Raw genomic sequence first — 13,477 nt, 5'->3', positions numbered from 1 at the left:
TTTTTGAGGGAATCGTCATCTGTCTTCCAGCCTGGAGTGCAGTGGCGTGATCTCGGCTCGCTGCAACCTCTGCCTCCCAGGCTCAAGTGATTCTCCTGCTTTAGCCTCTCGAATAACTGGCACTACAGGCATGTGCCACTACGCCTGGCTAATTTTTTTGTATTTTTAGTAGGGACGGGGCGTCACCATGTTAGCCAGGCTGGTCTCCAACTCCTGACCTCAAGTGATCTGGCTGTCTTGGCCTCCCAAAGTGCTGGGATTATAGGCGTGAACCACCATGCCCAGCTTGACCCTTCGTTTTGTTTCTCAAATAAATCTTATTCCTTAATCCATACCAGGTCACTCAGCAGAATTTATCTTTAAGTAGTAAGATGGAAAGGGCAAAGATAAATTCTACTAAGATGAATAGTATTTGTGTGTTGATTCAGTGCTATTACTTTACCTCTGTTTCACATACAGCTATGGGGGAAATTAAATTGAAATTTTATTCCGGGCGAATGAAATGGAACTGTAAGACGTAACTCTGTAGTCACAATTATGTGTAAATAGAATGTAAGAAAGATTAGAAAAATGGTTAAAATTACAAGTTTTCATTCCCATCAGCAAATTATGACAGATCTAAAAAATGTCTTAGGAATAAAAGTATCTATTGCTACAAATTATGTGTTTTACCTTATATGATTGACCTTTGAGCAGCATAGGCTAAAACGTCCCAGATCCACTTATATGTGGATTTTCTTCCACTTCTGCCACCCTTGAGACAGCAAAACCATCCCCTCCTCTTTCTCCTACTCCTCACTCAGTGTGAACACAAACAAGATGAGGACCTTAATGATGACTCACTTCTACTTAATGTACTTAGTAAACATATTTTCCCTTTCTTATGACTTTCTTAACATTTTCTTTTCTCTAGCTTACTTTATTTTAAGAATACAGGGTATAATACCTGTAACATGTAATCAACTGTTTATGTTATCAGTAAGACTTCTGGTCAACAGTAGGCTATTAAGTTTTGGGGGAGTTATACATGGATTTTCACTGCAAGTGGGGTCAGTGCATCAACTGCTACTTTTCAAGGGTCAGTGGTATAGCCCCCCCTTTTTTTGACAGAGTCTCACTCAGTCGCCCTGGCTGGAGTGCAGTGGCATGAACTCAGCTAATTGCAACCTCCGCCTCCCTGGTTCAAGCAATTTTCAGCCTCACAGCCTCAGCCTCCTGAGTAGCTGGGATTAGAGGCTCCTGCCACCACACCCGGCTGATTTTTGTATTTTTTAGTGGAGACAGGGTTTTGCCATTTTGGCCAGGCTGGTCTCAAACTCCTGACCTCAGGTTATCTGCCCTTGGCATCCCAAAGTGCTGGGATTACCTGTGTGAGCCGCTGTGCCTGGCCTGGTATGGCTCTTTTGCACTTACACAATTAACTTGCCTTTATTATTAAATACAAGATTGTAGTTGAGACTACAGGTGTGTGCCACCACACACAGGTAATTTATGTATTTTAGTAGAGACAGAGTTTCACTATGTTGGCCAGGCTGATAGGGAACTCCTGACCTCAAGTGATTACCTACCTTGGACTCCCAAAGTGCTGGAATTACAGGTGTGAGCCACCATGCTCAGCCCTCTGTCTCTTATATAGTGTGACTGGTGCTTTTGTGGAGAATGTATTTTTTTCCAACATGGTATTTTACTATGCTTTTCATAACATTTTTCTGTAATCTTTTTGAGGACTGCCTTTAATTAATTTGAAGTTACTGACTTCATCAACTGCACCTTCTCTAGACAATGTGTAATCATATAATATATATTCTTTTGTGTCTGGTCTTTCGTTCAGGAAAAATTTTTTACGATCCCTCTATGTTGAGACGTATATCCATATTTTTTTAAATTTCTGAATAGTGTTACTATGAAAGACTATGTCACAATACAATTTGCTTATGCATTTACCTATTAATGGATATGTGGGCTGGATCCAGTTTCTAGCTGTTATGAATAAAGCAGCTACACATATTCTGATTCAAGTTCTTTAGGAGTTGTGAAAATATTCCAAATATTAAATGTGATGGACATTACATAACTATATACATGTATCAAATCACATATAACTGCATACCTAAAAATGATGATTTTTACTGGGTGTAAATTATACTTCAATAAACCTGACTCTACTATTATATGTATATGTATGTGTGCATGTGTATCTAAAAGAAGGATAGCACTAAGGTGGCTACTCAGTTAAGAAACTTATGAGACATAAATATACTTGGAATTGGTTGCAATACATACATAATTGATAATTGTGTAAAAACAAGTTACTATATTCTACCAACAGAAATATGTAGTCATCAAAAATTGTAGCTATGGCTGGGTGTCGTGGCCCACGCCTGTAATCCTAGCACTTTGGGAGGCTGAGGCAGGAGGATCACTTGAGCTTAGAAGTTTGAAACCAGCCGGGCGCGGTGGCTCACGCCTGTAATCCCAGCACTTTGGGAGGCCGAGGCAGGTGGATCACGAGGTCAAGAGATCGAGACCATCCTGGTCAACATGGTGAAACCCCGTCTCTACTAAAACTACAAAAAATTAGCTGGGCATGGTGGCACGTGCCTGTAATCCCAGCTACTCAGGAGGCTGAGGCAGGAGAATTGCCTGAACCCAGGAGGCGGAGGTTGCAGTGGGCCGAAATCGCGCCATTGCACTCCAGCCTGGGTAACAAGAGCGAAACTCTGTCTCAAAAAAAAAAAAAAAAAGTTCGAAACCAGCGTGGGCAACATAGTGACACCTCATCTCTATTCTATTTTTTAAGTTGTAATTATAAAAGTTATAAATATCTGTATTTGTCTGTCTACCTATATATCTATCTGGCCATATATCTCTCTATCTATCCACTCAGATAAACTGACTGCAAAGCTTTTGTCATAAAGTTGATACTGGGCCAGGTGCAGTGAGTCATATCTATAATCCCAGCACTTCAGGAGGCTGAGACAGGTAGATTACCTGAGACCAGGAGTTCGAGACCTGCCTAGCCAACAGAATGAAATCCCATCTCTACTACAAATACAAAAATTAGCCAGGCATGGTGGCACACACCTGTAGTCCCAGCTACTTGGGAGGCTAAGGCATGAGATTGAACCTGGGGAGTGGAGGTTGCAGTGAGCCAAGATTGAGCCATTTATGCCGTGAGCTGAGATTGCACCATTGCACTACAGCCTGGGCAACAACAGAAAACCCTGTCTCAAAAAAAAGAAGAAAAAGAAAAGCTGATATTGAATACAGCAACCAAAAACTTTAGCATTACAGTATGTACTTTCTCTTTGTTCTCAAATACCAATCAGATTTTTTAAACAAGCCTTTGAATAATTACCTTGTGAACCAATTTAAGTGTTTTATAATGGTATTGAATGTTTTGTGAACTAGTACTCTACATTTGGGTTTAATTTTGTTCAAAATCAGTTGCAAAATTTAATTAAAACATGGGAGCATCAAAAGACTTCAGTTTTTTACTGATCATTAAAACTAAGCTTTCAGACAGGAAGACATTAAAATTGTCCCTGTGAAAGCAAAGAAAAAAATAGAACATTGAATGAGAATGTAAAACAAAAATTGAATTCCATCATAATAGATTTATTCTTTGAATATATTTTATAATGGAAAGAATAAAATTGATAAATCCAAGAATTTTGCTGCAGTTACATTTGATAAATTATTCTTACAAACCCTAGAGACAAATTAGGAAGCTTTATCTTGAAAAAAAAATCTTTTTTTAAAAAAAGGTACTATGGAACAGGCATAGTGGCTCATGCCTGTAATCCCCAGCACTTTGGAAAACCAAGGCAAGAAGATTGCTTAAGGACAGAAATTTGATACCAGCCTGGACAACATAGTGAGACCCCATCTCTACACACACACACACACACACACACACACACACACACACACAAGATACTATGAATGGAGGTTAAAAAATCTTTACTTCTGAAAATGTTTGAGCCAAAAGTATTCCACATATTAATACAAAAGAAATAAAATGTATAATATCCTCCATTTAGCAGAATTTTCTCAGAATTTCCCAAGTACCTCAGAATCTGTAGAAAGAATATTTTCTGTATTAAAAATATTATGGTCTAGAAGAACAAAGTTGTAGGACTTATGCTTATTGATTTCAAGTCTTACTATAAAACTACAAAAATTAAGAAAGTGTGCACCCTAATTTTCTTAATTTTTGTAGCTTTATAGTAAGTCTTGGCATTCATTATATGAATACATGAAATATATATAGAATATATATGTATATATATGACATGCATATATATACATACACATACATATTATATATAGAATATACACACATATAGTCTATATATACTCCATATATGGCATGCATATGTATACATATATAGTCTATATATTTCATATATTCATATAAATTATATATATTTATATAGAGAGAATATAAATGTAAACAGAATAAAAGGCAGAAATAGAACTATACCCATACGTGGCCAGTTGATTTTCAATAAAGATGCCAAGGTATTTCAATGTGAAAGAAATAACCTTTTTCAACAAATGATACTGGAAGAATTGGTTATTCAGAAGTGCTATAGTTTGGATGTGGGCTGTTTGTTTGTCCCCAACAAATCTCAGGTTGAAATTTGATTCCCAGGGTTGGAGGTGGGCCTAATGGTAAGTGTTTGTGTCATAGGACAGATCCCTCATGAATAGATTAGTACCCTTCCTCGGGGGTGAGTGAGGGTGAGTGAGTTCTCACTCTATTATTTCCTAAGAGAGCTGGTTGTTAAAGAGAGCCTGGTACCTCATCCCTCTCTCTCTTTCCTTCTCTTTTTCTATGTGATCTCTGCAACACCAGCTCCCCTTCACTTCTGCCATGAATGGAAGTAGCCAGAGGCCCACATCAGATGCGGATGTTGGTGCCATGTTTCTTGTACAACCTGCAGAACCACGAGAAAATAAACCTCTTTTCTTTATAAATTTCCCAGTCTCAGATATTTCCTTACAGCAACACAAAAAGATTAAGACAAGAGGGAAAAAAATGAAGTTTAATCCTTAATTTGCATTTCACAAAACTTAACTTGAAATGGGTCACAGAATTAAATGTAAATCTTAAAAGTTATAAAAGTTCATGACCTTGGCATAAAGATTTCTTAGATGGTACAAAAAAAGCATGAGCTATAAAATAAAAAAATGGAATCCCAGAACTTTGGGAGGCCGAGGTGGGTGGATCACCTGAGGTCAGGAATTCGAGACCACCCTGACTAACATGGTGAAAACCAGTCTCTACTAAAAAACACAAAAATTAGCCGGGCGTAGGGGCAGGTGCCAGTAATCTCAGCTACTCAGGATGCTGAGGCAGGAGAATTGATTGAACGGGGAGGCAGAGGCTGAAGTGAGCTGAGACCAGCCATTGCACTCCAGCCTGGGCTACAGAGTGAGACTCTTTCTCAAAAAAGAAAAAGAAAGAAAAGAAAAGAAAAAAATAAATACATGGAGGACTTTATCAAAATGAGAACTCTTGTTCTGAAAAATACAACCAAGAAAATAAAAGGTAAGTCATGGAGAAAATATTTATCATACCTGTATATACTGATAAAGAGTTTTTTTTTTTTTTTTTTGAGGCAGAGTTTCGCTCTTGCTGCCTAGGCTGGAGTGCAACGGCTTGATCTCGGCTCACCACAATCTCTGCCTCCCAGGTTCAAGTGATTCTCCTGCCTCAGCCCCCAAAGTAGCTGGGATTACAGGCATGAACCACCATGCCCGGCTAATTTTGTAGTTTTAGTAGAGATGGGGGTTTCTCCATGTTGGTCAGGCTGGTCTTGAACTCCTGACCTCAGGTAATTGCCCTAACTCAGTCTCCCAAGGTGCCAGGACTACAAACCTGAGCCACCACACGTAGCCTGATAAAGAGCTTATTCCAGGCTGGGCGTGGTGGCTCACACTTGTAATCCCAGCACTTGGGAGTCTGAGGCTGGCGGATCACGAGGTCAGGAAATCAAGACCATCCTGACGAACATGGGTGAAACACTGTCTCTACTAAAAATACAAAAAATTAGCTGGGTGTGGTGGGGTGCACATGTAATCACAGCTTCTCTGGAGGCTGAGCCAAAAGAATGGCTTGAACCTGGGAGATGGCGGTTGCAGTGAGCTGAGGTCGTGCCACTGCACTGCAGGCTGGGCAACAGAGTGAGACTCCATCTCAAAAAGAAAAAAAAAGAAAAGAAGCTTAATCCAAAACTCCTACAATTAAAGACAAAGAAGCCAGTTCTTAAAACTGAGCAAAAAGCCAGGGATGGTAGCACAGGCCTGTCGCCCCAGCTGCTCAGGAGGCTGAGGTGGGGGGATCGTGTAAGGCCAGGAGTTTGAGGCTGTAGTGCACTATCATCACACTTGTGAATAACTATTACACTCCAGCCTGAGCAATATAGTAAGACTCCACCTCAAAAAAACAAAACAAAAAAACGAAAAAAAAAAAACAGACAAACAGAGTGGCTCATTGCGGTGACTCACACCTGTAATCCCAGCACTTTGGTAGGCTGAGTCAGGGTGTGGGGATCACTTGAGGTCAGGAGTTCCAGACCAGCCTGGCCAACATGGCAAAACCCTGTCTCTAAAAAATAAAAATTTAAAATTTAAAAATTAAATTTAAAAATTAAAAAAACTGAGCAAAAGATTTGAAAAGACACTTTACAAAAGAAAATATATGAATGGCAAGGAAAGAAAACCAAAAAAATTCATTGTATTAAGTCATCACAGAAATACAAATTTAAATCACAATAAGATACCACTGACCATCCATAGAGTGGCTAATATTAAAAAGACTGACAACATCAAATGCTGGGGAGAACGTGAATTTACTAGAACTCATGGATTGCTGATGAGAATACAAATGGTATGGCAATTTTGGAAAATAGTTTAACAGTTTCTTATAAAGTTAAACATACAGTTCAATCCAGCAATTTCACTGCTAGGTATTTATCCAAAAGAAATGAAAACACATATCCACATAAGAACTTGAACCTAAATTTTTATAGCAACTTTACTTATAATAGCCCCAAACGGGATCCAACCCAAATGTCTATCAAGAGGTGAATGAACAAACAAATTTGTTTCTTAAGTAGTATGCCATTGTGTGGGTGTAGCATTTTTTTTTCATTCACAAGCCAACAGACATTTAAGTTATTTCCAATTTGGTGCTACTATAAATAAAGGTGCTATAAATATTCATGCAGAAGCCTTTGTTTTCATTTCTTTTGGGTAATCACATAGGACTGGGATTGCTGGGATTAACATAAATATATGTTAACAGTATATTTAGCTTTATGAGAAACTGCCAAGCTGTTTTCCAAAATGGTTGTATTATTTGGATCTCCATTAGCAAGGTATGGGAGTTGCTTTGTATTTTAGCCAGCATTTTATATTCCCATTTTTTTTTTTAATTTCAGTCTTTCTAATAGGCATTTTTATGAGCTCAGTTGTGTCTCCCCAAAATTCATATGCTGAAACTTTAAGCCTCAATGTGACTGTATTTAGAGATAGGGCCTCTGAGGAGGTAATTTAGGTTAAATGAGACATCACATGGGTGGGCTGTAATCCAACAGAACTGGCATCTTTATAAGAGGAAGAAATACCAGGAATACATGTGCACAGAGGAAAGGCCACATGAGGCCACAGCAGGAAGGCACCACCTGTAAGCCAGGAAGACAGGTCTCCCCAGAAACCAACATGCTGGCACCTTGATTTTGGACTTCCAGCCTCTAGAACTGTGAGAAAATAAATTCCTGTCACAGCCCATTCTGTGGTATTCTGTTATGACAGCCAAGCAGAGTAGTACAGAAGTAGTACAGATCGTATAGCGGTATCTCACTGTGGTTTTCGTTTGTACTCCTCTAGTGATTTAATGATGTAGAGCATCTTTTCATGTGCTTAGTTGCCATCTTTAGCTCTTTTTATGAAATATGTATCTGCACAAAATTCATATTTTGCTCACCAGAAACAATTCTAAGTACATTTTGCTCCACAGAGTTCTTAATTCATTAGTATCATTGTCTTTACCGTGATTCTGTGACTCACCAGTATCTGTGTTTGGATGAATAATTTTTGCAAAAATTATGTTTCAGTGCTGAAATCTTTCTTTTTCAATGGACAGTTTTACAAAGTTTAACATAGTGATTACCTTTTATACATTTGAAAAAAAGGAACTTGTTTTAATTCATGAAAGAAAAACGTAATAAGCTATAAAAATCTCCCTGAAAGTATTAAGACAGGTGTATAAAAATGATTTTAGATTTTCTTTTTCATAGATGTTGACTTACAGGAACAAGAGCAAAATCTGCATTAGATGAGGGGCTCTAAACTTCTCTGTAAGTTGGTGTTCAATCATAATGCTGTTTAAGGTCATTGGTGACTTCTGTAAGCATCCATCCACCACAAAATAAAGGTGCTATAAATCTCCATATCTGTATTGTCTGTTTTTATTTATTTGTGAGACAGAATGTTGCCCTGTCGCCCAGGGTGGAGTGCAGTGGTATGATCTCAGCTCACTGCAACCTCTGCCTCTTGGGTTCAAGCAATTCTTGTGCCTCAGCCTCCCAAGTAGGTGGGACTACAGGCGTGTGCCACCGTAACCAGCTGATTTTTGGATTTTTAGAAGAGACAGAGTTTCCCCGTGTCGGCCAAGTGGGTCTCCATCTCCTAGCCTCAAGTGATCCACCTGCCTCGGCCTCCCAAAGTGCTGGGATTACAGGCACGAACCAGTGTGCCTGGCCTATCATCTGTTTTTAGATGGCCTATTTGAATTATGTCTGAACATGGTACACATGTAGCCTAATCAAATTTGTTTTTGTTTTCTTTTGTTTTGAGACGGGGTCTCACATTGCTCAGACTGGATTGCAGTGGCACCATCATAGCTCACTCCAGCCTTGACTTCCCTGGGCTCAGGTGATCCTACCACCTCAGTCTCCCAAGTAGCTAGGACTATAGGCATGCAGCATCATGAACAGCAAATTTTGTATTTTTGTAGAGATGGGGTCTCACTATGTTGGCCCAGGCTAACTTTGTTTCCCTAAATGTAGATATTAGAAAATGTGGGATTTGTTTTCATTGATTGTGAAAGTACAAGTCCTTCTCTATGTTGTTGCTGACTCCTGACAATGCTATAAAACTCCCAGTGTGTAAAGTAAGAATTTCACTAAGATACTTTGCTCCTGCATTTTCTTTTCTCTTAAAAGAAAGATCTACTGCTTCTAGGGTAGTATTGCTTTTACATCAGCCAGATAGATCATTCTATCCTGAGTTATTTGATTGTAGCTGACATCAAGGTAGCATAGGCTACTAGGCTACTGTTCAGATACAGTGAGTCACACATAAATGTTTTATACCACAGTTTTTTACATCATGCTTATACATGTGTAGCTGAATAAGGCAGTGATTTTCTTTCAACATATGGCCTAGGTGGGCTGTAGGCTCTTCCTGTTTGCCATACTGCATAGATCAGTTTAGGTTTATTCCCTTAATTGCTTTGTTTTGAGTTAGTACTGTAGCAAATGCTATCACACTTTACATTCCCAGATCACAGTAACACAGACCTACTTTCTCTAAGGATGAATTAATTTGCAGCATTGCAGCAAAAAATATTCCACTCTTATTTTTAATCTTGTTTCCAGTCATTCTTAGGTATTTCAGAGTTGTGTTCTTATTTAGTGCTTTGCCAATCAATTCTCCACCTTGGCTGACTGCAGTGGCTCATGCCTGTGATTTTAGCACTTTGAGAGGCTGAGGCAGGTGGATCTTTGTGAGGCTGAGGCAGGTAGATTACCTGAGGTCAGGAGTTCAAAACCAGCCTGGCCAACAAGGTGAAACCCTGTCTCTACTAAAAATACAAAAATTAGCTGGGGATGGTGGCACATGCCTGTAATCCCAGCTACTCTGGAGGCTGAGGCAGGAGAATCACTTGAACCTGGGAGGTGGAGGTTGCAGTGAACCAAGATTGCACCACTGCACTCTAGGCTGGTCAACAGAGTAAAACTCTGTCTCAAAAAAATAAATAAATAAATAAATAAATAAATTCTCCACATTCAGATCCAATATCATCAAACATAAGGTTTAAGCAAATAAGATTAAGTTATTTCTGAAGCAGTTTTACACTATAGCATGTGCCAACATCACTTATGAGTTTATATCTAACATCCAAACTATTAATATATAATTGATTCTTTAAAAAAAAAAAGAACTAAGATCATGGAGTGGCACTATCATGATTCACTGCAGCCTTGAACTCCTGGGCTCAAGTGATCCTCCTTGCCTTGGCCCCCCATATTCCTGAGATTACAGGCATGAGCCACTGCACCCAGGCTAGTTAACTATTTAAAATTCTAGAAAGAATCCAAAAATCTTCATCTGTTAATCATTTTACTGGCACTAAGTAATTATTAACAGTAATATTTAATGTGCTTTTTTCTTTAAGTTGCGCCCATTGGGGCCAATGCCAGAGTTGTGTGGCCAGAATGGGGGCCAGAGAGGTGGAACGAGCCAGGACAGAGGCAGCATCCTACCAGCTGTTCCACGTACTCCTCTCACCCCGCAGGCCACAGCAGCTGTGCCACCATTCAATGCTGAAAGTTATTTTTTCTCTTTTTTGAGACAGGGTCTTGCTCTGCAGCCCAGGCTGGAGTGCAGTAGCATGACCATGGCTCACTGCAGCTTCAGCCTCTCCAGTTGAAGTGATCCTCCCAGCTCAGCATCCCAAGTAGCTAGGACTATAGTGCACACCACCACTCCCAGCTATGTTTTTTGTTTGTTTGTTTTTGTTTTGTTTTGTTTTATTTTTTAGCAATGAGGTCCCACTGCATTGTCTAGTCTGGTCTTGAATTTCTGGGCTCAAGTGATCCTCCCACCCTGGCTTCCCAAACTACTGGAATTACAAGTGTGAGCCACCACACCTAGCCCTGAAAGATTTTTTAAACAGAATTTACAATAGCCTTCACAATAATGTTAGATATTTCACTTTAGACAGAATAATGGCCTTGCAAAAGAAAATTGTTTTGATTCCACAAATTGGATGAAGAAACTCTACTACTGAAATTAACAGATTTGCTATTTTAAGCATCTGATAACATTGACAAAACAACAACAACAGTAACAACAAAAAACAGCCACCATTTAAGGGTTTGCAAAGCCTTTCCTTCTGCTAATGGACTCAACATGTTAATAGCTATTGCTCCACTTTTCGTAAGTGCACAAATAAAGTTTCAATAAAACCAAGCAAGGCCTGGCGCAGTGATTCACACATATAATCCCAGCACTTTGGGAGGCTGAGGTGGGCAGAACACCTGAGGTCAGGAGTTCAAGACCAGCCTGGCCAACATGGTGAAACCTTGTCTCTACTAAAAATACAAAAATCAGCCAGGCGTGGTGGCATATGCCTGTAATCCCAAATACTCGGGAAGCTGAAGCAAGAGAATCGTTTGAACCTGGGAGGCAGAGGTTGCAGTGAGCCAAGATCACGCCATTGCACTCCAACCTGGGCAACAAGAGCAAAATTTCATCTCAAAAACAAACAAACAAAAAACAAGTAAAACTAATTGAAACATTTATCCCATCTAATCCAAAAGTGTGCTTCACAAAGTGATATGTAAATAGGCTTTCTACATTTTCATATTTAAAATTTTTGTCTCTGGGCACAGTCTTGTAAAATTAAGTATTCACTTTTAAAGTAGAAGCCAGCGTTTCTTCAATTGATTTGTTTCTTCTGGATTTTCAGTAGTCAGTGATATTACTATGGTTCCTATATTAGATGTAAATAGTGGCAAACATGCTGTTCAAATAACGCTTCCACCATTAATGTTCTTAAGAAATAAAAACACAGTAATTTTTCATTAAATATGTATGTTATGGGTTGAATTATGCCCCACCCCACCCCCACAAATATGTATATTAAAGGCCTAGCAACAGTACGGCAGAATGTGATCTTGTTTGGGAATAGGGTCATTTTAGGCTTAATTAGTTAAGATGAGGTAATACTGGAGTAGAGTGCCCCTGTTTTGATGGTGTCCTTATAAAAAGGAGGAAATTTGGACACAGACATGAATACAAGGGAAATGCCATGTGAAAATAATGGCAGAGAATTTTGCAAGACATGGAATGCCAAAGTTTGCCAGCAATTCACCGGAAGCTAGGGTAGAGGCATGGAACAGATTTTCTTTCACAGCCCTCAGTAGGAACCAATCCCACTGACACTTTGATTTTGAACTTCCAGCCTCAAAACTGTGAGACAATGGGTTAGTGTTCTTTAAGCCACCCACATTGTGGGTACTTTGTTACAGCAACCTTAACAGAATGATACAGTGTGCTTATATTATTTTTAAGTACATATTGTTAAAAGGGCTTATTATAAAATAAAAATGCATTACTACTCAACATTAAGCCATTTTAAATGTGAATTGTGCAATGAATGACAAAATATAGTAGTAAAAATTCCCAGCTGCGCACAGTAGCTCACACTGTAATCCCAGCACTTTGGGAGGCTGAGGCTGGCAGATTGCCCGAGGTAGGAAGTTCAAGACCGGCCTGACCAACATGGAGAAATCCTGTCTCTACTAAAAATACAAAATTAGCCAGGCATGGTGGTGCATGCCTGTAATCCCAGAGATGGGAGGCTGAGGGAGGAGAATCACTTGAACCTGGGAGATGGAGGTTGCAGTGAGCCGACATTGAGCCATTGCACTCCAGCCTGGGCAACAAGAGCAAAACTCTGTCTCAAAAAATTATTCCCAGACTTCTCTATACACTTTTACAGCAGGACTGTGCCACCTCTATTCCCTGCATGTATCTTATATACTTCTAACCAGCAATTTATTATATTTCTCACTTATCTCCAGGGACTGGCAGACTGGTGGATATGTGCATCTTGCAAGCTAAAACACATGCCAGGCACAGGTCATGGCACAACTGGCTGATAAACTAAGTGGGTGGAAGGAAGAGATGTGTTAATTATTTCACTCATTGCCACCTGAGACCAAATTCAGCTGACCCTCACCACTCACGTCCAAGTGAACTTTTTCGTATTCACGGATTCTTTGAATGGATATCTTCAAAATGGAACGTAAGTTATTCTATGTCTGGGAAGGGCTGGGGAAAGAGTGATAACCTGATCATATTTAAGATTTAACATGTGTTTAGCTGAAACCTCTGTTTGCTGCACTTATATCTCACATACTGCTAGAAGAGACCATGACAGCAGCTGGAAGGCTTACCAAAATCATCTCAAATTATTAAAATCATCTATTGCATTATAATGTTTTATTTAAAATGGTAATCATACTTTATTTAAAATGAAAAATCGGGCCGGGCACGGTGGCTCACGCCTGTAATCCCAGCACTTTGGGAGGCCGAGGCGGGCGGATCACGAGGTCAAGAGATCGAGACCATTCTTGCCATGATGAAACCCTGTCTCTACTAAAAATACAAAAAT

At 39.4% G+C, this 13,477-nt stretch overlaps 1 pseudogene; it reads right to left on the bottom strand.

Moving 5' to 3' along the window:
* Window positions 1-8,213: 8,213 nt before the first annotated feature.
* The window catches only part of LOC108300142, a 24,414-nt pseudogene continuing 19,150 nt past the window's right edge, over window positions 8,214-13,477 (bottom strand).

The sequence above is a fragment of the Cebus imitator genome, unplaced genomic scaffold (genome assembly GCF_001604975.1).
Source record: "Cebus imitator isolate Cc_AM_T3 unplaced genomic scaffold, Cebus_imitator-1.0 Scaffold25, whole genome shotgun sequence".
In the NCBI taxonomy this organism is placed as follows: Eukaryota; Metazoa; Chordata; class Mammalia; order Primates; family Cebidae; genus Cebus; species Cebus imitator.
This window is presented reverse-complemented; position numbering and strand designations above follow the sequence as displayed.